Raw genomic sequence first — 24,401 nt, 5'->3', positions numbered from 1 at the left:
GTTATGCGGGGTTCATCCCGTAGGTCGGTGGCAAGAAATAGTCTGCAGAGTTTAGTTAGTGCAGCTTTGCTTGTCTGTAGTAAGTACTATTGTTCAGTACTTGATTTGTGTTTGTGAACCCTGTATTGTTTATTAGTACTCTCGCTTTTGGTGTGTGGTCAGTCCTGAGAACGGTCTATGTTAATGTCTGTCCACTCAATTCAGTCTGTATATTTTGAAGTATCCACATCATATTTTTTGTGAGGACGGTTTATCAATTATGGTTACACCCCAATATATGTATGCATTGCAGGGTTTATCGCACCCACCAGGATTTCCAGTCCCATGGATGTTCGGTCCATACGATTTGTCACGACCTTTTAACTGTCCTGCTTGTGGGAGTATGCGGGGCCCCTTCATGCCACGCGTAGTTGGACGATCAATCTTCTGTTTAGTACCTCAACATAGCGATTTCCTGGTAAGGATTCACTCGTGTCACATCAAGTAAATCTTATTGATTTACTGTCTAAATCTTATTGATTTAATGTCATGTTTTCTTTCTTTTCCTGCAATTTTACGATGCAGGTTTTGCCATGTGACATTCATCATAGAATAAACCGTTTGGTTTGCTCTACGATGGCTATTTTTGCAGGTTTCACTTCTTATGTCGTCTCAGTAACGAAGGCACTGTCTATCACTTATATTACTGGAAAAATTTGGATCAGTTTGTTGTCTGAGTACAAACTGAATCCCTATGATGAACTCCAGTTTGGTTTAACAAAAACGCCACAATTAGTCCCTCTCGCGTTTAATAGAAATGAAGAAAAAAACTGGATCACGGTCACGGATCCTAGTCAAGTTAGAAAGCTGATCATAGCAGACCAGACACGATCACCGCTGTCTTGCACAGATCGAGCACCTGCAGTTGCTGTAGCACTGACAGCGGTAGCAGCTCAGTTTGATCCAGCTGAGGATTGGGCACTGACCGCGTCAGTGGATCGGTCTGATCTACCGGAGGATCAAGCATCGACACTGGCACCTGCTCCGACACCGGCACCAGCTCTACAAGGAGCACCATCTCCAGCAGCAGCAGCGGCTTCGGCACCTGCACCAACACTTGCACTTGCATCTGCTCCGGCCCGTGCAGTTGCACTGGCAACAGACTGAGCTGCAGTTCGCACTTCATATACCAAAGTCCTTACAAAAACCGACATGTCCACCTTCTTGGTAAGCATTGGCCGCCCAAGTGCTTCGTTCTTTTTTCTTTCCATGTTGTTTCACATGATTTACTGTGTTGATCTAATTATTTGGGTATGTCTTCTTCTTTGCAAACAGAGAATTCCTAGAGCAACGAGGGAGTCGTTCAACAATCCGGGCAACCGCGGCCAAGTTTCTCTTACCATGCGCAGCCTTGGTGTGAATGAACCTGCTCAATATACCGTAAGTACAAATGATGCTTGCATGATGATTGATGCTAAAGGATGGTCAAGGTTCAAATCTAAATCATATCTTGAGGTAGGGGATGATGTCAAAATCGAACTTTCTCGGCAAGGAGAGCTGGTCCAAATCAACTTTGAAATTCTTTAGTAGCAGCACGCAACTGCTGAACTGGTCTATCCTCCGAGAGATTTTGATGTAATAATCTGGCATGGTGAAACAAGTGTCCTGTGATATAAAAGATTTTTATATTTCTTTACAGAGGAGTATCTCCTTGTCAAAATATATATTTATGTGTAAATAGTTACTCCTGTCTTTCTACTTCCTTTCGCTGATATGTGGGGCAACCGGCAACGGGGTCCACGTGCCATATGCACAAATTAGAGTGCACAACTTCACGGTAGACACACCCCGGTCGTAGTGCCGCAGTAATGCCCAATGAGCCATCAAATCACAACCCCCCTTTCCAGCTTTAGCAATAAGCTGGACGGACGAAGCGGCAATATTGCACTGGGCCTGAATCCCCTTCTCCCTCGTCTGCTTGTTCAGAGAAAACCCCCTCTCAGCGATTGCATAGGGTTTTCTCATGGAGAACCAGGTACGAATTCTTCATCCATCCCCGATAAATCCAAGTCCCTTGGCCGCAGGTAATCCTAGGATGGCAGTCGCCGCCGTAGATGCATTTTTCTTCCTACTAAATCTAGTGAGTTTCATTTCTAGTGCCCAAAGTGCGAGTACCCTATAGATTTCTGCGCCCTCAGCGAGACGCCACACTTGTTCCTTCTCATCCTAACACAGCATTTTGAAACGTGCATAGTATGTTCCTAGAATCCTCTTTTCTATCCGGGAGGGTGGGGTTTTTTTGAACATGTTGTGTTCTCATATTATTTTTCCTGCAGTGTATTATTTGCTCTGCCAGAACACATGTACTCAAGATGCTCGGCCTTGCCATAACTGAATACACTAGTTTAATGGTCATAGTGAAGACAAGCCATGGATATAAGTTTCGAGTTGGGTTCATGAACCAAGAAGATCGCTGCTTTTTTTATGGCCGAACTTGGATAAGCTTTCTCAAGTGTTACGGACTGAAAGTTGGCGGACGAATGTTGATTGAAATAGCAGAACCTGGTCTCATCTTCACTGCGATCTTCCACCCTGACGTCATTCCAATTGTTCATCCATGTTAGTTTTGTATCTCGTTCTTGCTTGTTGCCTCGATAACTTCTTAATCCACCTATTCTGTCTAACTAATCACAATTTAACTTTAGAAGCAGCAACGAATCTCTCACGAAGATGCTAATTCTAACTAATATTTTCTTATAATTGGTGGCACATGTAGGTTTTTTCAGAGTTAAGCAGTCTGCTCGTTTGTTACTCTGTAATAACTCGGCTGTTACTAATGGCATTGAAGTTGACTGGATCGACATCCACAAGTTCCTACACTTTATTGATTGTCTTGAGGTCCTTGTGGGGCATTTCAATGGTGGAAGGCCATGTGGGATATGTGTGCCACTGCTGCACTCGTTGAACAGGTCCAACTGTGTCGAGAAACTTATGGTACGAGCTGTTTTCTGTTATATATGTTGTTCGTAAACTATTGCTTATACACAGTTTTACAGCTGTGATCTTCTTGAAACAGGAACTGCCGAGTTCTATTGTTCCTATACAGATGCCTGACCATGGTCGGGTCAGACTTGCCCTTGGTCACAACAAGATGTTTACGTCGACCTACTTAATTCCCCTTGGAGGTGAAAAGATACTTATTCATGGGTAGTCTCAAATAATGAAGGCCCGTCCATCTTGGAGAATAGGACAGAAGATTATGTTCATGCTTTTCCATGGCTCTAAAGCGAATATCCTGTTTGTTGACCACGTTGCGAGATGAAGCCGCTTTCAGAAGGTTTCAGATGCGCGGGGTGGCGCCTGGGCATTGTCCTGGGGCTTGGCAGCCTCACGCTTGGTTAACTGTAGGCAAAGTAGCACTGTTCGAGGCGTGCTTTGTACGGTTGAACCTGTATAACTACTCATATTGCTTTCAGCTTTGGTTGTTAAGGTCCCCTGCTGGTTTCAGTTAAGGTTGTTAAGTACTACTGCTGCTTTTACAGTCTGTCGTGTTTCTTCAGTCATGTCTTCCTCCAGCCGCCAAAACCAAACCAGCGCCAGCGGGGCCGCCTGCTTCCGCCTCCCACGGCTGGCTGCGCCTCAGTGCACACATCGCCGCCCCACCATCTCCTAAATCGTTAACGCCGACGTCCTCCGTGAGCTTTGGTGCGCTCGCCGCGGCACCGCCCTCTCGCGTTGTCAACATGGTCAACAAACAACAGCAATCGGCAGAAGTACGTGGAGAGGATGATAGTAGGGGCCCACCACGTCAGCGTATGGAAAAATAAAATGCTTCCTCCTAGTGTTTTCCTGACATCTGGTACCCACGACATTGTGAGCGTATATAGTCAATAGACAAGAGAACAGCACAAGATCGGCTGACACCTGGGACGTAGCTACTCGAGCAGTATTTTTTATTGTTTGGTATTGTTGAGACGGAGCAGGGTTTGAACTGGGCTATGGCCCGTCTAGCCCAGGCTTATATTTTATGTTCACCATGTGACCAGCCCAGCTATTTTTTCTTTGTGAAAATGATCCCAGTTTATTTTTTCTGAAGAATACCCAATCCAGGCCTACTTATTTTTCTACGCCCTGATGGGCTGCAACTCTTTCAAGACGCCTGCAAATCTTGAAAGTAATATGAAATTGGTTGTAAATATAAAAACAGATGACAAAGTGGCAATTACTTTATAATTTCTGAATTTCTTCACATTTTCAGATTCCTATTTCACTGGGCATTAACCTAATTTAAATATATCTTCAAAGTACTTTACATCTGGCTCGACATTTCGGTATTAAAAATAGTTTGGAACCCACAGAAATATGTGAAATTGGCCCTTGCCAACCAAAAAAATGACTGCAATAAATTTCATAAGAAGTTGCCATGAGCTATATATAAATTATTAAAAAAAGAGGGAGTGGTCTAATTTGTGGGCCTGTTTAGTTGACGTGTATGCAAGTTTTTTTTAGTTATTATATACGTCAACAAACGATTCTAGCAGACGTAACCGTTGGATGTCAATCCAACGGCCGTCGTGTTTCTTCAATCTCTGATCTTCTTGCTCCAGCCGCCAACGCAGCACCGGCGGGACCGCCTACTCCCGCCTCCCGTGGCCAGCTGTGCTGCCGCGCAGGCCTCAGCGCCCCCTACAACTCCCACCGCTGCCCAGGGCATCCCTCTACTCACCCACACCCCTTGTTATTCTGTGGAGACGGCAGCCTCACACCGCAGCCGAACTGGTGAACCCTTGTACTCCTCTCCACGCGGGCTTCCACTGCCGCGTCTTCCCCAGCTCTGCGCCGTCCCCTTCCTAGCCCTCGCCGTCGTCCACCGCCGTGGTGCTCTCGGCGCAGCGTGGTCAATGTGGTCAACGATCGACTTCCATTGGAAGAGTACTTTACGTGGAGAGGCTTACAGTTGGGTCCACGGCAGCCGCAAGGAAGTGCCTCCTTATTACGCGGAAAATAATTATTCCTCCACCTGACAGCAGGGACCCACCGGACGGGCCACCAGTATTTCGTGAAAAAAAAGTTTCCCCCTGACTGCTGGGACCCACAGGACGGGCCACCGTATTTCGCGAAAAAAATGTTCCCCCCGCTGTCAGCTCGGACCCACCGGAAGTGCCTCCTTATTAAGCACAAAAAAATGAATACCCCCACCTAGCTGGGACCCACCTTGGTGGGAGGCTGACTTGTGGGCCTACTAAGTTGACTGGGACGGAGGCCTTTGTCAACTTTAGTCAATATATGAACGATTCTAGCTCCAGTGACCGTGAGCTGTCCATCCGACGGCCGTAGTGCTTCTTCAACCTCTGGTCTTCTTGCTCCAGCTGCCCAAAGCAGCGCCGGTCGTGTTGCCTGCTCCAGCCGCCCATGGCCGGCTGTGATGCCGCAAAGGCCTCACCGTCCCCTACTACTCCCACCGCTGGCCAGGCCATTCCTCTATGCACCCACACCCCCTGTTATTCTGCGGCGACGGCAGCCTCACACTGCAGCCGAACGAGTGAACCCTCATACTCCTCTACGCATGGGCATCCACTGCCGCGTCTTCCCCGGCTCCACGTCGTCCCCTTCCTAGGCCTCGCGGTCGTCCACCGCCCTGGTGCTCTCAGCGCGGCGTGGTCAAGGTGGTCAAGGAATGGCTTCCGTCAGACGTGGACTGTACGTGGAGAGGCTGACAGCTGGGTCCACGGCCGCAGCAAGGAAGTGCCTCCTTATTACGCGCAAAATAATTATTCTTCCACCTGACAGCGGGGACCCACCAGACGGGCCACCGTATTTCGTGAAAAAAAACGTTTCCCCCTGACTTCTGGGACCCACCAGCTACATCTTCGCACGCAAGGAAGTGCGTCCAAAAAAACCAATTCGCCCGCCTGACTGTTGGGACCCACCAGCTACATCTTCGCACGCAAGGAAGTGCGTCCAAAAAAACGATTCGCCCCCCTGAATGCTGGGACCCACCAGCTACATCTTCGCACGCAAGGAAGTGCGTTCGGGCAAAACAAAACAAAACGATTCCCCCCTGACTGCTAGGACCCAACAGCTACACCTTCGCACGCAAGGAAGTGCGTCCGGGCAAAAAACACAAAATGATTCGCCCCCCTGATTGATGGGACCCACCAGCTACATCTTCGCAGGCAAGGAAGTGCCTGACAGCCGGGACCCACCTGGTCGAAGCGTACATAGCATTGTCATTCTGGTCGCGAACGTGTACGTACATATATACTGGTTGATGTAGAGGCGCGCACATGTCATAGTAGAGGCGCGTACGTGTCGTAGTAGAGGCGCGCACGTAGCATGTACACGTATGTATAGCGGCCAGGGTGCAAGAAATAAAATACGGCCACGTACGTACATACGGGCAGGGTCTCGAACGCCTACTCGCGCATACGTACGGCCAGGGCTCGTGTACATGGCTGGGTTGGAACGGAGAAACTACGTCGTCGTCGTGTTCATCGGGAGACAAAAAAATGCGTCGTGTTCATCGGGAGGCAACGGAACGTGTGGGAGCCAACCGGCTGGGTCAGAACGGAATGCGTGGTCGTGTTCATCGGGAGGGCTTGCACGGAACAGGCGATGGAAACGAGGCCTGGCGTACCACAAAACGGAGGAAACGGCCTTGTGGTCGACCGGCCATGTTCGCAACAGGATCCTATTCATCGGGAGGGGTCTGGCGTACCGCAAAATGGAGGAAACAGACCTCCTACGGTCGAAACAGGGGTCCTGTTAATCGGGAGGGGTGTGGCGTACCGCAAAATGGAGGAAATGGACTTGTGTTGGAGCGCTACGGTCGAAACGAGGGTCCTGTTGATCGGGAGGGGTGTGGCGTACCGCAAAACGAGACTCCACGGGATACTGTTCATCTCCACCGTCAACCTCCTCCAGCCTCCACGGGCTACCGTCGACCTCCTCCAGCCTCCATCGGCTCCTGTTCATCCAGCCTCCACCGCACGCTACTCCACCGGCTACTGTTCAACCACCCCTCCACGGGCACCCCTCCACCGTCTACTGTTCATCCAGCCCTCCACGGGCACCCCTCCACCGTCTACTGTTCATCCAGTCCTCCACACCACGGGGTCCTCTTCATCCAGGGGCAACGCCACCGCTCACTGTTCATCCAAACCCCCCGCAACGCTCACTGTTCATCCAATCGATCGGCTTCAGTTAGTAGTAGTAGCGAAGGAATCGCTCGATCAGGTTCAGTTAACAGCCATCGATCGATCGCTCGGGTTCAGTAACGCGTAGCCTGCAGTGCAATCGCTCGGGTTCAGTTAGAGCCCAACGCCTCGCTCTGGTTCAGTTAGAGCCAAGGCCTCGCACACACGCGCGTACGTGTACGAGAGAAACGTGCATCGCTCGGCCCCCGACCTCCCACCATAACCGGGAACTCCCCGAAATTTTCCTCCCCCTCGCTTCTACCACAGTTTTTTCCGCCATGGACGGACCAAAGAATGTCATGCAGCTGCGTCTCCGGCCCGCCCAGGACAAAAAGCCCATTTTCTGTCATGATTTTTTTCATAGAAGTAGGAGCCCACCACATCTATAATTATACCGGGTTTTGTCACAATTATCGTCATAGAAGTGTGATATGTATGACAGAAAAAAATTCGTTCGGCCCAAAATGTCATGGATGTGTCTTTTTTTTGTAGTGAAGTGTTGCATACTTGTGCGAGTTGACGCGACACATCAAAGTAGTACTACTAGTAGTACTCCCTCCGATCCTAATTTCTCTACGCATGAGGCTGGTCATAGTGGGAATAACATAGGTAGTAACATAGATGCCACATAAGAAAAAATGATGAGGTGGCAAGTAATTAATGAGGAGAGAGGCAAATAGAGTAACATAAGGCTCGTCATAGAGGGGAGTAACTTAGACTAGTGTTATGCATATGACACTAGTCTAAGTTATTACCTTCATAATGCAAAGTAACATAATAGTAGTATCATAGATGGCTTCACTTTTTAGCTCGTAGACTCATCTTTTCTTGGAAAGCGCTATGTTACAATAACATATTATGTTACCACCTCTTATTAATTACTTGCCACATAAGCATAATTTTCTCGAAGTGCGCTATGTTACTTGTTAAGTTACTCCCATTCTGACTAGCCTAATATGTTACCATCACATAGCGCTTTCCAATGCAAAATGAGTCTACAAAGTAATAAATGAAGACATGTAGTACTATGTCATTACATATATGACACTACCCACTATGAAGGTACTAGTAACATAGAATAGTAACTAGACTATGTTACTCTCCACTATGACCAGCCTAAGTCGAGCTGCGGATACCAACGAGGGCCTGGTTGTGTCTATACATGGACAACTCACCCGACTGCATGCGCACCAAGCAGATGAAGCTCGTTTCGTGTTGGTGCCATGTGCGGCCCGCAAATTAACCAAAACCTCGTGCCTCCGTCTTAGCCTCCGCGTTTTAAACTTCTCAATCTCAAGGCCAAGGAGCAACATGAAACCTATGATAGAGCCAATAGGATGATTGAGAACACTGCAAATTCTTAGCTACAGATGCGTGTGTGAGAGAGGACGAGTGCGTGCGTGCACCTCGTCTCTTCATGTATAACGTACTAAACTCAGAGTACAAGTGTATGTGGGTGGCATCGACCTAGGGAGCAGTGATGGTGCGTGCGAGAAGTCCCGAGAGATAGGTGTAATGCGTCTGAAAAAAAGACTAGTCGATAGCTCGCCATGAGGCTATTCCTGTCGAACGCCCCAATAAGCGTAAGATATGTATCCGACGGTGCCAGGTTTTGCACATACCCAGCAGTAGAAAAAGAACTAGTACCATGGCATATGCTACACCACGGCTCAGAACACGTGCCCACGTTACGCCATTCGGGAATAGTGCCGCACTTCAAAACTAGAACCGTCAATAAATTTTGAGCGCATCTTGTCACATTCCAAATTACTACTACTACCACGCTATATTTAATTGCAAACTTGTTCACAATGATCGCAACCTAAACGATTTCCCACTTAGGAGCGTATTAGTAGTACTCGGTTATAAATACCACTATGCCAAGATGACTGCACATTCCTCCTCAACTCCTCATCCACAAAAAACAATCGAGTCAATCAACCCATGGCCAGCGTGAGTTCTGGGTCGAGAGATTTCCACCAGGGAGAGGCGAGCATGGAAGAGGAAGCACGAGAGATGTCCCGCCTCGCTGCGAAAGCAGCCGACATGTCCAGCCGCGCAGCAGTAGCAGCACAGAAGTCCCGCCACGCCGCCGGAGCAGCACGAAGGTCCCGCCGCGCCGTTGATGTAGCAGACTGATCCGGCCACGCCGTAGAAGCAGCAGAGATGCCCCGCCGCGCCGCCCAAGCAGCACGGAGGTCCCACCGTGCCGCGGCCGCCTGGGAAAATTTCTTGCGGGCAGGCGAGGACTCTTACAGGCGCATGCATGCGATGGTCCATAGCCAGATGGATCAGATCTCTGGCTGGGCAAGGTTGCAGGACGAGGCTACCGGCGTCATCCGGCAACTAGGGGAGGCAATTCGAAGCTCCGGGCCGAGCGCGACCTGCTGAGGGCGAAGATCATCGGAAGGGCGAAGCATGCGGAGGAGACTGCTGCCTTGTTGCAGAGGACGGGCATCATCATCAAGAAACTTATGGACGAGAATGCCATGCTCCACATCGAGTGCAACAGGCTGGTGGAGGAATCCGTGGATGCTGCCAAGCAGCGTTTTAAGGACATGAAACTGGTGAAAGAGATCATCACCGCTCGCGGCGAGAACTAGTCTCCGCGACCTGGAGCGCATAGAGTAGAGATCAGCAAGCCAGATCATTGTATGTGTCTTCCTTCTTCTTTTGCCCTTGTCTATTTCGGGCGTAGCCGCATGTGGCTTTTTTAATTATCTTCCTAATTATGTAAGTCAATTATTATCCACTCTCATCGTCCTTATATATATATTCATCAGTCTTGCTATAAGTCAGAGTAGATGCTATATAGGTCCGTCGGATCTTACATCAAGATCCGTGCAAAATTTTCTTTTCAGACTTTCTTTTTTCTCTCTTAAATCTTAGTCGAGTGAGACATTGCCACGCCATTAAATAGAGGCTCATGCGCCATTAATGGAGACCTTGGGAGAGAGGTGGACGGAAGATGGAGGTTAAAGGGCTCTCCTCCTGATAAGCACGCGCAGGGGTCTGATCACACGCCTCCCGTAATCAAATAGCTACCCTGCACGGTGCCTCCTAACTAATAAAAAAAGGGGACGCGTCGCGGCACATAAATGGTAAATAGAATGCCCAGGGTTTCAATAATACTTTTGTTTTCGATTGTAACGTGACAACACTTGTTCCAAAATGACTTTGTTGATTGTTAATGTGTGCGCCTTCGCAAATCAGACAGCAAAATTACCACAACATGTTGGTGCCATGTCATGACACTAAGCCATTTTTAATGATTTTCATGCGTGTTTTGGATTTATAGGAATTAAAAAACCAAGTTTCTCAATGTTTCCAGCTGAGCCACGACGCCTAGATGTTTGAATTTCATTCCCATTTCTTGCATGGGACCTAGAAATTTACCGAAGGACACACATGCAATTTTCAACCAGCTTTGGTGCACTAGAGCATGTGCTTGTATTTCAAATTTGAATTATGCACACAAAGGTGACACGTTCCCTCTCAGAACCACGAGCCTTCTTGAGAGAAGCTCCGGTTTGCAAGAAACTTATACCAAAACTTGTTCCTATTCTGCCAATTTTTTTACCACAACATGGTAGTACAATGACATGACACCATGCCAAGTTTCATGATTTTCAGGCGTTTTTTGGATTTACAAGAATTTTAAAACCAAGCTTCTCAATGTTCTCAGCCGATGTTTGAATTTCATTCCCATTTCTTGCATGAGACCTAGAAATTCACCCGAGGACACACATGTGATTTTTCAACCAACTTTGGTGCACGGGAGCATGTGCTTGTAGTTTAAATTTGAATTATGCACATTAAATGACCATAAACTCAATTAATGTATAAAAGGCCAAACAAACCCAGAATAATTCCAAAATTTAACAGAGCACTCATGTAGTTCTATGTTGCCTCTATAAAGAAACTCAAGGGGGGCAGCGTATATTGTTTCGCACTCAAAGGTGAAAAGTTCCCTCTCAGAACCACGAGCCTTCTTGAGAGAAGCTCCGGTTTGCAAGAGGCTTATACTAAAACTTGTTCCTATTCGGCCAATTTTTTTACCACAGCATGGTAGTACCATGACATGACATATGCCAAGTTTCATGATTTTCAGGCGTGTTTTGGATTTACAAGAATTTTAAAACCAAGTTTCTCATGTTCTCGGCCGAGCCACGATGTCTAGATATTTGAATTTCATTCCCATTTCTTGCATGGGACCTAGAAATTCACCCGAGGACACACATGTGATTTTTCAACCAACTTTGGTGCACGGGAGCATGTGCTTGTAGTTCAAATTTGGATTATGCACATTAAATGACCAGAAAATCAATTAATGTATAAAAATGGCCAAAAGAACCCGGAATAATTCCAAAATTTAATAGGGCACTCATATAGTTCTATGTTGCCTCTATAAAGAAACTCAAGGGGGGCAGCGTATATTGTTTCGCACTCAAAGGTGACAAGTTCCCTCTCAGAACCACGAGCCTTCTTGAGAGAAGCTCCGGTTTGCAAGAGGCTTATACTAAAACTTGTTCCTATTCGGCCAATTTTTTTACCACAGCATGGTAGTACCATGACATGACATATGCCAAGTTTCATGATTTTCAGGCGTGTTTTGGATTTACAAGAATTTTAAAACAAAGTTTCTCATGTTCTCGGCCGAGCCACGATGCCAGATGTTTGAATTTCATTCCCATTTCTTGCACGGGACCTAGAAATTCACCCGAGGACACACATGTGATTTTTCAACCAACTTTGGTGCACGGGAGCATGTGCTTGTAGTTCAAATTTGGATTATGCACATTAAATGACCAGAAAATCAATTAATGTATAAAAATGGCCAAAAGAACCCAGAATAATTCCAAAATTTAATAGGGCAGCGTATATTGTTTCGCACTCAAAGGTGACACGTTCCCTCTCAGAACCACGAGTCTTCTTGAGAGAAGCTCCGGTTTGCAAGAAGCTTATACCAAAATTTGTTCCTATTCAGCCATTTTTTACCAGGGCATGGTAGTACCATGACATGACACCGTGCCAAGTTTCATGATTTTCAGGCGTGTTTTGGATTTACAAGAATTTTAAAACCAAGTTTCTCAATGTTCTCTGCCGAGCCACGATGCCAGATGTTTGAATTTCATTCCCATTTCTTGCATGGGACCTAGAAACTCACCCGAGGACACACATGTGATTTTTCAACCAACTTTGGTGCACGGGAGCATGTGCTTGTAGTTAAAATTTGAATTGTGCACATTAAATGGCACGAAACTCAATTAATGTATAAAAAAGACCAAATGAACCCAGAATAATTCCAAAATTTAACAGGGCACTCATGTAGTTCTATGTTGCCTCTGTAAAGAAACTCAAGGGGGCAGCGTATATCATTTCACACTCAAGGTGACACGTTCCCTCTCAGAACCACGAGCCTTCTTGAGAGAAGCTCCGGTTTGCAAGAAGCTTATACCAAATCTTGTTCCAAATCGGCCCAATTTTTACCATAGCATGTTAGTGCCATGACATGACACCATGCCAAGTTTCATGATTTCCAGGCGAGTTTTGGATTTACATGCATTTAAAAACCAAGTTTCTCGATGTTCTCAATCGAGTCACGATGCCCATATGTTTGAATTTCATTCCCATTTCTTGCATGTGACCTACAAATTCACCCAAGGACACACATGTGATTTTTCAGCCAACTTTGGTGCACCGGAACATGTGCTTGCAGTTCAAATTTGGATTATGCACATTAAATGTCCAGAAACTTAATTAATGTATAAAAAAGGCCAAATGAACCTGGAATAATTCATAAGTTCAACAGGGCACTCATATAGTTCTATGTTGCCTCTGTAAAGAAAATCTAGGGGAGGCAGCGTATATTATTTCGCACACAAAGGTGATAGGTTCCCTCTCGGAACCATGAGGCTTGTTGAGAGAATCTCCGGTTTTGCAAGAAGCTTATACCAAAACATGTCCTAATTCAGCCAAGAATTATATACATATGAAAATAGGGTTTAGATTATCTCGAACATCTCGCCACCTAGACCAATGTACTCTGATTTGAATTCAACATAAAATGGATACAAATATTTGAATTGGAGATCCTATGTTACATGTAGTTTATAGTGAAATATGACTACTGCTATATGCATGTTTTTTGTTATCAAGATAATATTTAAATGATTGTATAACTTGACAACAATCGTATTGAAATAAGGAAAATTGATTCAAATTTAGTCCATATGGTAGACGGCAATATATATGTTCATAGGGTGGAGTAAAATGTTCATATATGATGGAAGATCAAGATGTAGGACTACATCCATTATAAACCACAAGGTCACCTAACGATATATTCGAATTCAAAATAATGTGGATTCAAAATTTGAAATTTGAACTCCGGACATTTGTAATAATATAAAAAGGGACATGACTCTTTCTTTTTGTGGGAATTGATTTGTTTTTTGTTCTTGTTGAGGGAAGTGTGAATCGATTTGGTACTGTACATGGTAATCTTGTTCTCCCAATTTTTTTTACATTTTTCTTGTAGTTTTTTCAATGAAATTTATAGCAATATAGTAAAACGGGACATGACTCTCTTGTGTATTGTATGAATTGTTTTTTTGTACACGTTAAGTTTGTTCTGCCGAACAAGGAATCCGCGCCTTGTTATCTCAAAATTTTAAGCTCGAGTATCTTTTGTCTCATCTGCTTCGAAACTCCTGCCTCTTCAACCCGCGTTGTGCCTTCTTATCCCAAAATTTCGACGCGCGTGAAAACTCGCTCCTCATCCAAAATCGGTCCTGCAGCCCAGACACACGAAATCCCCCTTCTACCCCTCAGCCGGAAATGCCGGCTCAACGTCGCAGTGTCAAAACCGGTGGGGGTACACTGGTAACTTACTCTTCATTTCGGACAAGTGCGTCCCTAAGACATGGCTCCCCGTACCTTCCCCTTTGTCCCCCCATTCGTACACCGAGGCCGCCAAAACCCATGAAGCCCCACGCTCCTCGGTCGGCCTCCCGACCGCCGCCCAGCCAGAGACTCTTCCCCGACTATATCGTCCACCGCAACAGCTTACCGTCCCTCATCCACCGCACCGGATGAGGATCCGTCGTTGATCTCGTTGTCCCGCCGAATCAGCCGCCCCGTCCTCCACCTCCAAGGAGCTGCCCCGATGTTTGCCTCGTCTATCGCGCCACCTCCATCCCCACAGTGCCGTCTTGACCTGCCCCACCGGAACCGCAGCACCCTCACCAATTCCTCCGATGAAGCCGAGGCCAACTCGGCGCCACCAAGGAGGTTCTGCACTCACCGCTGCATTTGATCTTTTACTTGATCTCACGGGGCTGCCGGGGCTCGATACCGAGCAGCCATCGCGGGTCTCCATCGACGGTGCCGTCCCCGGCCACTTCATCCACTGCGTCTCTCCCCCATGTCGTTGCTTCCTTGGCGGCCACTTCGTGCTGCTTCTCTGCTCTGCTATTGCTGTCGGTCGCGCTGCTGCTTCGCTCTTGCTCTTGTTCGTGCTGCTGCTCTGCTCTTGCTCTCGCTCGCACTGCTGCTGCTGCACGACATCCGGCAGCTACAGGAGTTGCTGCTTTAGCACTCGCTCGCGGTTCTGCAGCACGACTTGCTCTCTGCTAGTGCATTCCCTGCTCGAGCGTCTGCTGATTTAGATCACTGCTTCTCTGCTACTAGTGCTCGTACGCCCTAAACATCTATTGCAATGCTCTTCTACTAGTTCAATCAATTTCGACTGTAAAGTTCAGTTTCTTCAGTTAAGTTTAGAGTAAACATTATTCACATCATCTGTCGAAGCGGCCATGGCGCGGCTGATGCGTTTTACATCTAGCACTTTTTGGTGATGTATTTTACATCATCTATTGTAGATGATATTAGAGTCCCACTTCAGATTAACGTTGTCTGTCTTGTCCTGCTTCAGCCTCGCTGCCATACACCTCACCGGAGCTGCTCCAACAACGGAACCGTCCATCACAGCGGAGCAGTACCCTCGGTGCCATTTCCAGAGGCCTCAGATCTTCTTCCCCGCCTCCGAGAGTCACACCAGCATCACCACCCTCCACATCCAACCCAATGATGCTGAGGTCGACAAGGCTATGCGAAAGAGGTTGTACACTCGTTGCATCACTTTGTTACTCTGCATTCATGTCGATCCCTCAGGGATCCTTTGCTATGGAACTACTATGGTAGTATTATTCTTGCATTTGGTTAGGAGTGGAGCAAAGGAAAACTGGAGGATATTTTCCTTTGGTGTCTCTTCCAAATAAGAATGGTAGGAATTTTAATATCCAGTTGGACGTCCTTTTCAAATTAATATGCATGAAGAACAGGACTAATTTCATTACTGGCATAATAAGATTCTTATTTTTTTAATTTTCACGTTGGTTGACTTTAATTTGACCATGTTTCTCCATTCCTGTGTTCTTCCAATTCATGTGAACCAAACACCGAGGTTCATAGAAATCCTATGTTTCCAAATGCTCAATTTTGCACGTGCATTCCTATCCTATTCCTGTGTTTTTCCTGTCCCTGCGTTTATAGAATCCTCCAATTCTAAGGAGCCCTTACAGATTTACTTCATTTTCAGATAGGCGTCAAACAAAACTCTGTGTGTTATGTCCTGCTCCTGCCGTGCCATCATCCACCCCACCTAAGGTGCACCATCGATAGAAGCATTCACTGTAGCAGAGATTCCCCCTGCAAACTTTCTTTCGCCGCCTCAGATCATCTTCCCTGTTGCCGGAAGCCATGCCAACTGCATTACCATCATCGACAGAGCAGATGAACCTGAGGACTACACAGTTCTATAAGAGAGGTCGCAGTCTTTCGTGTTTGCTTACGTTAGACATCGGTTATTATTACCTTCTACTTTATCGTTCAAACTTGAGTTTTAAAATGCCCGCGGGTCTCATATCGAGGCAGCAACGAATAGTATCTGTCTACTATCTTGTTCATCTGGGGTCTTCTATGTGGTTCATGTTGGGTGGGCAACAAACAGTAGATGATCCATTGTCTATCGTTTTAAACTGAAGCTATAATCTACCTGCTATCATTAGTTCTGGATCTATCCACTCGTTTGCTACCACCAGTCTTGATTTCTGCATGCACCCCTTAGAACTTACAAAATCTAACTAATTTTTTATTATGCATGTCAGTTATTGTACACAATCGTACTAAATATGTAGATAAAAAGAGAAGACTGTTGCATGGGAATACAATGTCATGCAGATGCCGCTCCATGGTGGGCAAAGTGGCCCCCTCCTGCCATTCTAGATTGTATTCTAGAGGAGGATAACTGTTCAGATGGGGATTCAGAGGGAGCCGACCACTCCTATTTACCACCTGAGGTGTTTGCTCTAACCTGGCATGCTGATGTTGGTCATATCATGCATATGGCTCCTCGCATTGCTGACATTATTCATCTTATATGTCATCAGCTTAGTTTAGATTTGCTTTGTGTGAATGCCACATGTTTGGTTTCTATATCATACTCCCACTGTTCCTAAATATTTGTCCTTTTAGAGATTTCAACAAGTGACTACATACGGAGCAAAATAAGTGATTCTACACTCTAAAATATGTCTATATATGTCCGTATGTTGTAGTCCATTTGAAATCTCTAAAAAGATAAATATTTAGGAATGGAGGGAGTATATGGGAATTATGCAATGCCATGTTTTTCAGCCAGTTATCATATATGTGAATTATGCACCGCCATGTAACCAGGCATCATATATGTGAATTATCTCATGCCATCTTTTTTTTCATTACGTATTCCATTTGTCGACAATCTGTGTATATTGAACTACTCTTCATGTGTATCAGCCATTTGAGCCGGTTATGGAAAAATCAGGAGTGAAACACAAGGTCTTCACAGCAGGCAATGGTACCTGCTGAAGCATATATCTCGATGGTTATAGGGAGCTCCTCAGAGGAGGATTCAGAGACAGATGACCAGTCATATTCCCCCCCCCCCCCCCCCCGAGGTGCATGCTCTAACTTGGCAAGGTTATATTGCTCATATCATGCATATGGTGTCTTGCATTGCCATCCCATTTGCTTAGATTAGACATGCTTTGTGTGAATGCCTCCTGTTTGCTTTCTATATCAGATATGTGAATTATGCAATGCCATGTTTTTCAGCCAGTTATCATATATGTGAATTATGCACCGCCATGTTGTAAGTGCATCTAGTGCCCCTTAGTGATTTTGGTGTATTGAAGACTTATAGGTTAAGGATCTAATGCGTTTATGAGTGTACATAGGTCTATAAGTCTATGAGGAGTCTCATATTTTCAAAGAAAGTCGACCCCTAAAAATGAAGTTCTTCGACTGAAGACTTTGATATTCTGAAGAATTTCTGAAGACTTTGAAAGTGAAGAAATTGGTGTAACTCTGAAGACTTGGTATTCATTCGAGGAACATGAAGCATGAAGACTTTTGTTTTCGCAGTTTCATTTTCTCTTTCTTGAGTCATAGGAAACACCGTACTGTTAAAGGGGGTCGAGGAAATACTAAGGAGAAAATTTCCATGTGATGCTCAACTCAAATACTACACCTACCAATCCCTTCGAGTGAAGCCATTGGAAATCTCATACAGTTCAGTCAATTTCTTCAGTGACAGAGACACAGTTCTTCTAGTCACTGAGGACTTTGCTCTGACTGAGGAGTTAGGAATTCGCCAGTGCGAATTGCCTAGACAGTGAGGAACATGATAGCCCTTAGGAATTTGTACCTCAAATTTCCGACCGTTGCTGTGCTACACGCCAGCTGTCCCAAAATATCTTATCCACCTAACGGTCATATCATTGAAGGGCATTTATGTCTTATCATGTCGGGCTGCTCCCTAGGCTATAAATAGCCGCCCCTACAACCACTAGTTGGTTGGATGCTCTGCGAGAAACTGACATTTGTCATTTAAGAGCATCCCATCCTCCGAGGACTTTGAGCGAAAATCATCAAGTGAGGAAAATCCAAAACAAAAACCAAACACCTACAAACCCAAAGTGATTGAGCATCACTGAAGATATTGATCCTGCGTGGATCCGACACTTGTTACCTTTGGAGACTGTGCTTCTTCCAGACGGTTAGGCGTCAAGGTCTAGAGTATCCAAGAGGAATTGTGGATCGCCGAGTGACCAAGTTTGTGAAGGTTTGGAAGTCACGTGAAGACTTACCACGAGTGATTGGGTGAGGACTGTGTGTCCTTAGCTCAAGGAGAATACGGTGAGGACTGTGTGTCAGGGAATGGGTGTCCTCGAGTTTAAATACTTAGCCGCTCCAACCAGATGTACAACTGAGACAACAGTTGGAACTGGTCTACCAAATCATTGTCTTCACCAAGCCAACTGGTTCTATTTCCTCAACACTTTCATTTCCTCATTACTGTGTTGTGTGTTTGTTCATATCTGTGTTTGAAGACTTTGACTGAAGACTTTCTCAATTTCCTCAGTTCAATTTCTTCAGTCTGTTTGTCTTCATCTTGTGCTATCCTGTGTTTACGCTTTCTGTACTCTGTGTTTGTCTTCATTTCATCATGATGACCATGCGTATATTCAACTATGTTTACTTCTGAGTACTTATTCCGCTGCTAGTAGTTCTTCGCTAAGGAATTTCCTCACCGGCAAATTCCTCAGTGAAGAATTTCATAAAAATCGCCTATTCACCCCCCTCTAGTCGATATAACGCACTTTCAATTGGTATCAGAGCAAGGTACTCCCTTGTTCTGTGTGATTTTGGTTTAACCGCCTGGAGTTTTAGTTATGTCGACCGCAGGTATGAAGAAAGTGACATGCCCCATCTTTGACGGTCACGAGTATCCCAAATGGAAGGCCATGATGAAGAAGCGTCTCATGGCGATGAACAGCGAGCTGTGGACCGTCACTGAGATTGGTCTGACCGATCTGTGCAAGACGGCGGAAGCCGATGACATTCGCAAGTACACCCTTCTCAACCTCACGGCGAAGGACGTCATCTGCTCCTGTCTGTCTCGAAATCAGTTTAGGAACGTCATGCATCTCGATCATGCGAAGCTTATCTGGGACCGTCTCTCTGATGTCTATGAAGGCCATCGAACCTGTCATGATCCCTGGTTCGAGGACTTCAAGGAATCTCTCAAGTCAATGACATTTGAACCAGAATCATCATCCTCCTCACCATGTCTTATGGCAGATGGTGAACAGGTAACTGAATGCTATCTGTCAGAATCCAGTGATGATGAATCTGGTGATGAATTTGGACCCAGTTATGTCAAACTTGGTTCCCTTGCTGCTAAACAACAAAGAGCTTTGGAAAAGGCTCACGAAATGCTTAGTAAGAGCGATGATATGTCGGGGGAAGAAATGGATCAGTCAAAAGCTTTGGCTGAAAGTCTTCAGAGACTTCATTCTAAGTATGACTCTCTTCAAGATCAGCTTAACTCTCTCTTATCTGATCATGAGAAGTTAAGAGTGAGTTATGAAGATCTTCAGAAGGAGCGCGATTCATTACTTGCTCAACAAATTAGCGCTGCTCGGGAAGAATTCATTCCTCCATGTTTAAAATGCATTGAATGAGAATCTGCTAATTCCTCACCTAAATGTTCAAATGCTTCTAATGTTACATATTCTTCACCTGTCTCTGCTATCACAAATTCCTCATCTAAGGACATTGCTAGTATCACTGACGATGCAGGGCTAAAGGAATTGTACATGACAGGCATGTACAAAAGCCTCAAAGGGCATCAGACCCTTTGTGATGTGCTTAAAAAGCAGATCCTCAACAGGAACCCAAGGAAAGAGGGTATTGCCTTTGAGAGGAAACTCAATGCTGATGGTACATATTGGAAGCCTGAGCAGTACCCCAAAACCTCATGGGTTGCTGCAAAGGGACCTCCAGTTGACCCATCTAATTTATCTGGCTATACATGTGAATCTTCTCATTCTTCTAATGAGTCATTTAACTCCAACTATAAACTGTTCAAAAATCAGAATGGTGAAGTATTTGCTAGATATGTTGGCACTAACTGTAGGAACAGTTCCCCTATGAAGAAAATCTGGGTTCCCAAAAGGTGTCTTGAAAGTCTTCAGGTGAATGTCCTCATGACACCACCTGTGAAGAAAAGGAACCCCAGATCAAATTCTTCATATGGACCAAATTCTTCATATGGATCCAAGTCCTCATACGGACCAAATTCCTCACGTGGATCAAATTCCTCAAAAGGATCAAAGTCCTCATATGAACATCATCATGCTAACAACTCTGTCTCGCATGGAAGAGCCAAGGGCTATGAATATGAGCATTATTCTTGTAATCATTATGTTCATAAGTCCTCGAAGAATTTCTCTGCTTATTCATATGCTTACCCTAACCCCTCTTATGTGAAACGAAATGGTTTGGACTCTATGCCACCATTCTCATTTGGAGCTCGTAGAGTGATGAACTCTTTGCCACCCCTTCAGATGTGGGTGGTGAAGAAAAAGAACTAATCTCTTATGCAGGGTCAGGTCTCCAGATGTACTGTAACGTCTGAAGAATTTGCTGGGGACCTGACAAATTGCCTGAAAGGACGTAGGCTAACCATGATGAAATGAACTTTCATTTCACACGTCCTCCCTCTGTTTTATCTGTCTTTATGCTTGATGAAATTGATCTGATGAATTGTGATATCATATTCTTCACTGCTGAAGTATATGAGGTTCGTAAGTTGCACTAATTCATCTGCAGGATGATCAACCCAAAGCCACTGAGTGGGTCCTTGATAGTGGATGTACAAATAACATGACTGGTGACAGGAATCTATTGATGGATGCTCCCTTATCGTCATCACATCTGAAGCATATCATCTTTGCTGATAAAAGAAAAAGTCAGGTATTGGGTCTAGGTAAAGTTGCTATCACAAAGGATCGACACATGGACAAAGTCATGCTTGTTGAGTCCTTAGGATACAACCTTATGTCTGTCTCAATGCTTTGTGATCTTGATATGGTTGTTGTCTTTGGCAAGTATCGTTGTGTTGTGATTATGGAAGCTGACAAATCCAAAGTCTTCGAAGGCTTTAGGAGACGAGACTTGTATATTGTTGATTTCTCTGCAGATTCACAACCAGCCATGTGCCTGCTTGCAAAAGCTTCAGAAGGATGGCTATGGCATCGACGACTTGGTCATGCAGGCATGAGGAATTTGCACACTCTTGCAAAGAAGAAGCATGTTATTGGCATTGAGAATGTCAAATTCCTCAAGGATCATTTATGTGATGCCTGTGAAGCTGGAAAGATGACCAAGGCCAAGCATCCAGCAAAGACCATCATGACCACTACTCGTCCATTCGAATTGCTTCACATGGATCTCTTCGGTCCTAATCACTATTCCTCTGTTTCAAATGAAGCATCTCAATATGGCTTTGTTATTGTTGATGATTACTCTCGTTACACATGGGTACACCTTGTCTCTTACAAACATGAAGTGCAGGAAGTCTTCAAACGATTTTCCTCGAGGGCTTCAACCAACTTTGGTGTGAAGATCAAGCACATCAGAAGTGACAATGGCACTGAGTTCAAGAATTCGGGTCTCGATGAATATCTTGATGAACTTGGTATTACTCATGAGTTATCTGCTCCTTATACTCCTCAACAGAATGGCGTTGTGGAGCACAAGAACATGACTCTTGCTGAGATGGCTCGCACTATGCTTGACGAATACAAAACCCCTCATCGTTTCTTGGTTGATGCAATTGATACTGCGTGCCATATCATCAACAGAGTATATCTTCACAAATTCTTCAAGAAAACTGCCTATGAACTCCTCACTGACAAGAAACCCAATGTGAGTTATTTCAAAGTCTTCGGTGCTAAATGCTGGATTAGAGTTCCTCATCACAACTCTAAATTTGCACCGAAAGCACATGAAGGTTTTATGCTTGGTTATGGAAAGGACTCGCACACCTACAGAGTCTTCAACAATGTTCTTCACAAGATTGTTGAAACTGTAGATGTGCGGTTCGATGAAACTAATGGCTCGCAAAGAGAGCACCTACCTTCTGTGTTAGATGAACCAGCGCCTGAGGATTCTATCAAGCACAAGGCTACTGAAGATGTCATTCCTACTGAAGAATCTGCTGAAGAATTCATTCCAGAACGTGAAGAACGTCGAGCTGATGCACCTGAAGAAAATGCTGAGGAAATTGATGCTGAAGAAAATGCTGATCAAATTCCTCAATGACAACCAGCTCATCCTCGTGTTGCAAAAGAAGTGCAAGTGGAGAAGATCATTGATGACATTAGAGCACCAGGTCCTCTCACACGCTCAAAAGCTTCACATCTATCTAACTTTTGTGGGCACTTTCCTTTTGTCTCTATCACAGAGCCCACTAAGGTAGATGAAGCATTTCTGGAGCCTGAGTGGATTCAGGCCATGCAAGAAGAATTACATCAGTTCAAGCTCAACAACGTCTGGGAACTGGTCAATCGTCCTGATCCTCGCAAGCATAACATCATTGGCACAAAGTGGATCTACTGCAACAAGCAAGATGAAAATGGTGTTGTGGTGAGGAATAAGGCACGACTAGTAGCTCAAGGCTACACACAGGTTGAAGGAGTTGATTTCGATGAAACTTTTGCACCTGTTGCTAGACTTGAGGCTATTCGCATATTACTTTCTTATGCTAACCATCATGATATCATCTTATATCAAATGGATGTGAAAAGTGCATTCCTCAATGGTAAGCTTGAGGAAGAAGTATATGTTGCTCAACCCCTAGGTTTTGAAGATCCAAAACATCCTGACAAAGTCTTCAAACTTAACAAGGCCCTCTATGGCCTCAAGCAGGCCCCACGGGCGTGGTATGATACATTGAAGGAATTCTTCATAAAGAAAGGCTTCACACCCGGTTCACTCGATCCCACTCTCTTTACTAAATCATATGATGGTGAACTGTTTGTGTGCCAAATATATGTTGATGATATCATCTTTGGCTGTACTGACCAACGTTATAGTGATGAATTTGCCTATATGATGAGTGAAGAATATCAAATGTTGTAGCGACCCGACCCGAATGGGTCAAGTCTCTGTGCTTAAGTGTCATCCCTAGATCGGTATGCTGACACACACACTACTCGAGGATTTATAATAGAGGTAAATCACATGTAAAAGTAACGTAAATACTATTACCTCAAATCCAAAATAGCGGAAGTAACAAGGTTGTGGATTCCCATCAACACCAACGGCAAAGTTGAGTGTAGAAATCGTAACCCTAACGTATCACTTACTCGTCGGAAGATAATCCTGCAACATGAGACGTTGCAGCCATAGAGGGTTAGTACATTGAATGTACTGGCAAATTCACACCATAGAGAATGATGAATAAAGACTATCACTACATGCATATTTGGCTGGTGGAAAATCTCTATGGTTATAAGGTTTTTGCGTAAAGCCAAATTTTCCCTACTGCAAAGGAATAAATTTTATTTAACTATCATGGTGGTTGTTGAACATTGAGAATGGTTGACAGCATTCTCAATCCCAATTAAGTAACATCATTAAACCCAACAATATTCATTTAAGGTAACGTGATGAGATCAACAGGATAATCCAAGAACTAGATACTCAAGACGTCCATAACTGGGGACACGGCTAATCATGATTAGTTTGTTACACTCTCCAGAGGTTTGCGCACTTTTCCCCACAAGACTCGATCGCCTCCGTTCGATTTCTCGCACTACATGGTGTTTGTGAAACGGATGATCGAGACATAGTCTTTCAGAAGCGCTAGCACCTTACGATCGGGTAGACCGTACCACCTACATCCCCTACATCTGCTAGTCTACCACTGTAAGAGTTCGCACAACTTAATCAACTATGCCAGAGCCCATAATGGCTTGTGGCTGCACACGGAAGTTTCTAGTTTGAAAAATCTCATGATCCCTTTGAGCCTGGGTGGCGGTCCAAAAGAAAAACAGGCAAGTCCTGGAATACCCAGGTGCCTCAATCCACCCAGATGTGTGTTTAGGTTGCCACCTTAGATAAACCATTAATTAACAATCTCACATCTGTCATGGATATCACTCACCCAATCCACGTCTACTAGCATAGCAGGGCAAAATAAGCAAACGTAGAAGTAACTCCCAAAGGTTTGATAATAAACAGGTAATAGGTACTACCTCATCTACTTCCCATCCCGTAGTTTAATTAGATCCTAATAATGCAATGTTTGAGGTTTGATCTAATGCAATAAAG

This window comes from Triticum urartu, chromosome 6 (assembly GCF_003073215.2).
Source record: "Triticum urartu cultivar G1812 chromosome 6, Tu2.1, whole genome shotgun sequence".
NCBI lineage: Eukaryota > Viridiplantae > Streptophyta > Magnoliopsida > Poales > Poaceae > Triticum > Triticum urartu.
This window is presented reverse-complemented; position numbering follows the sequence as displayed.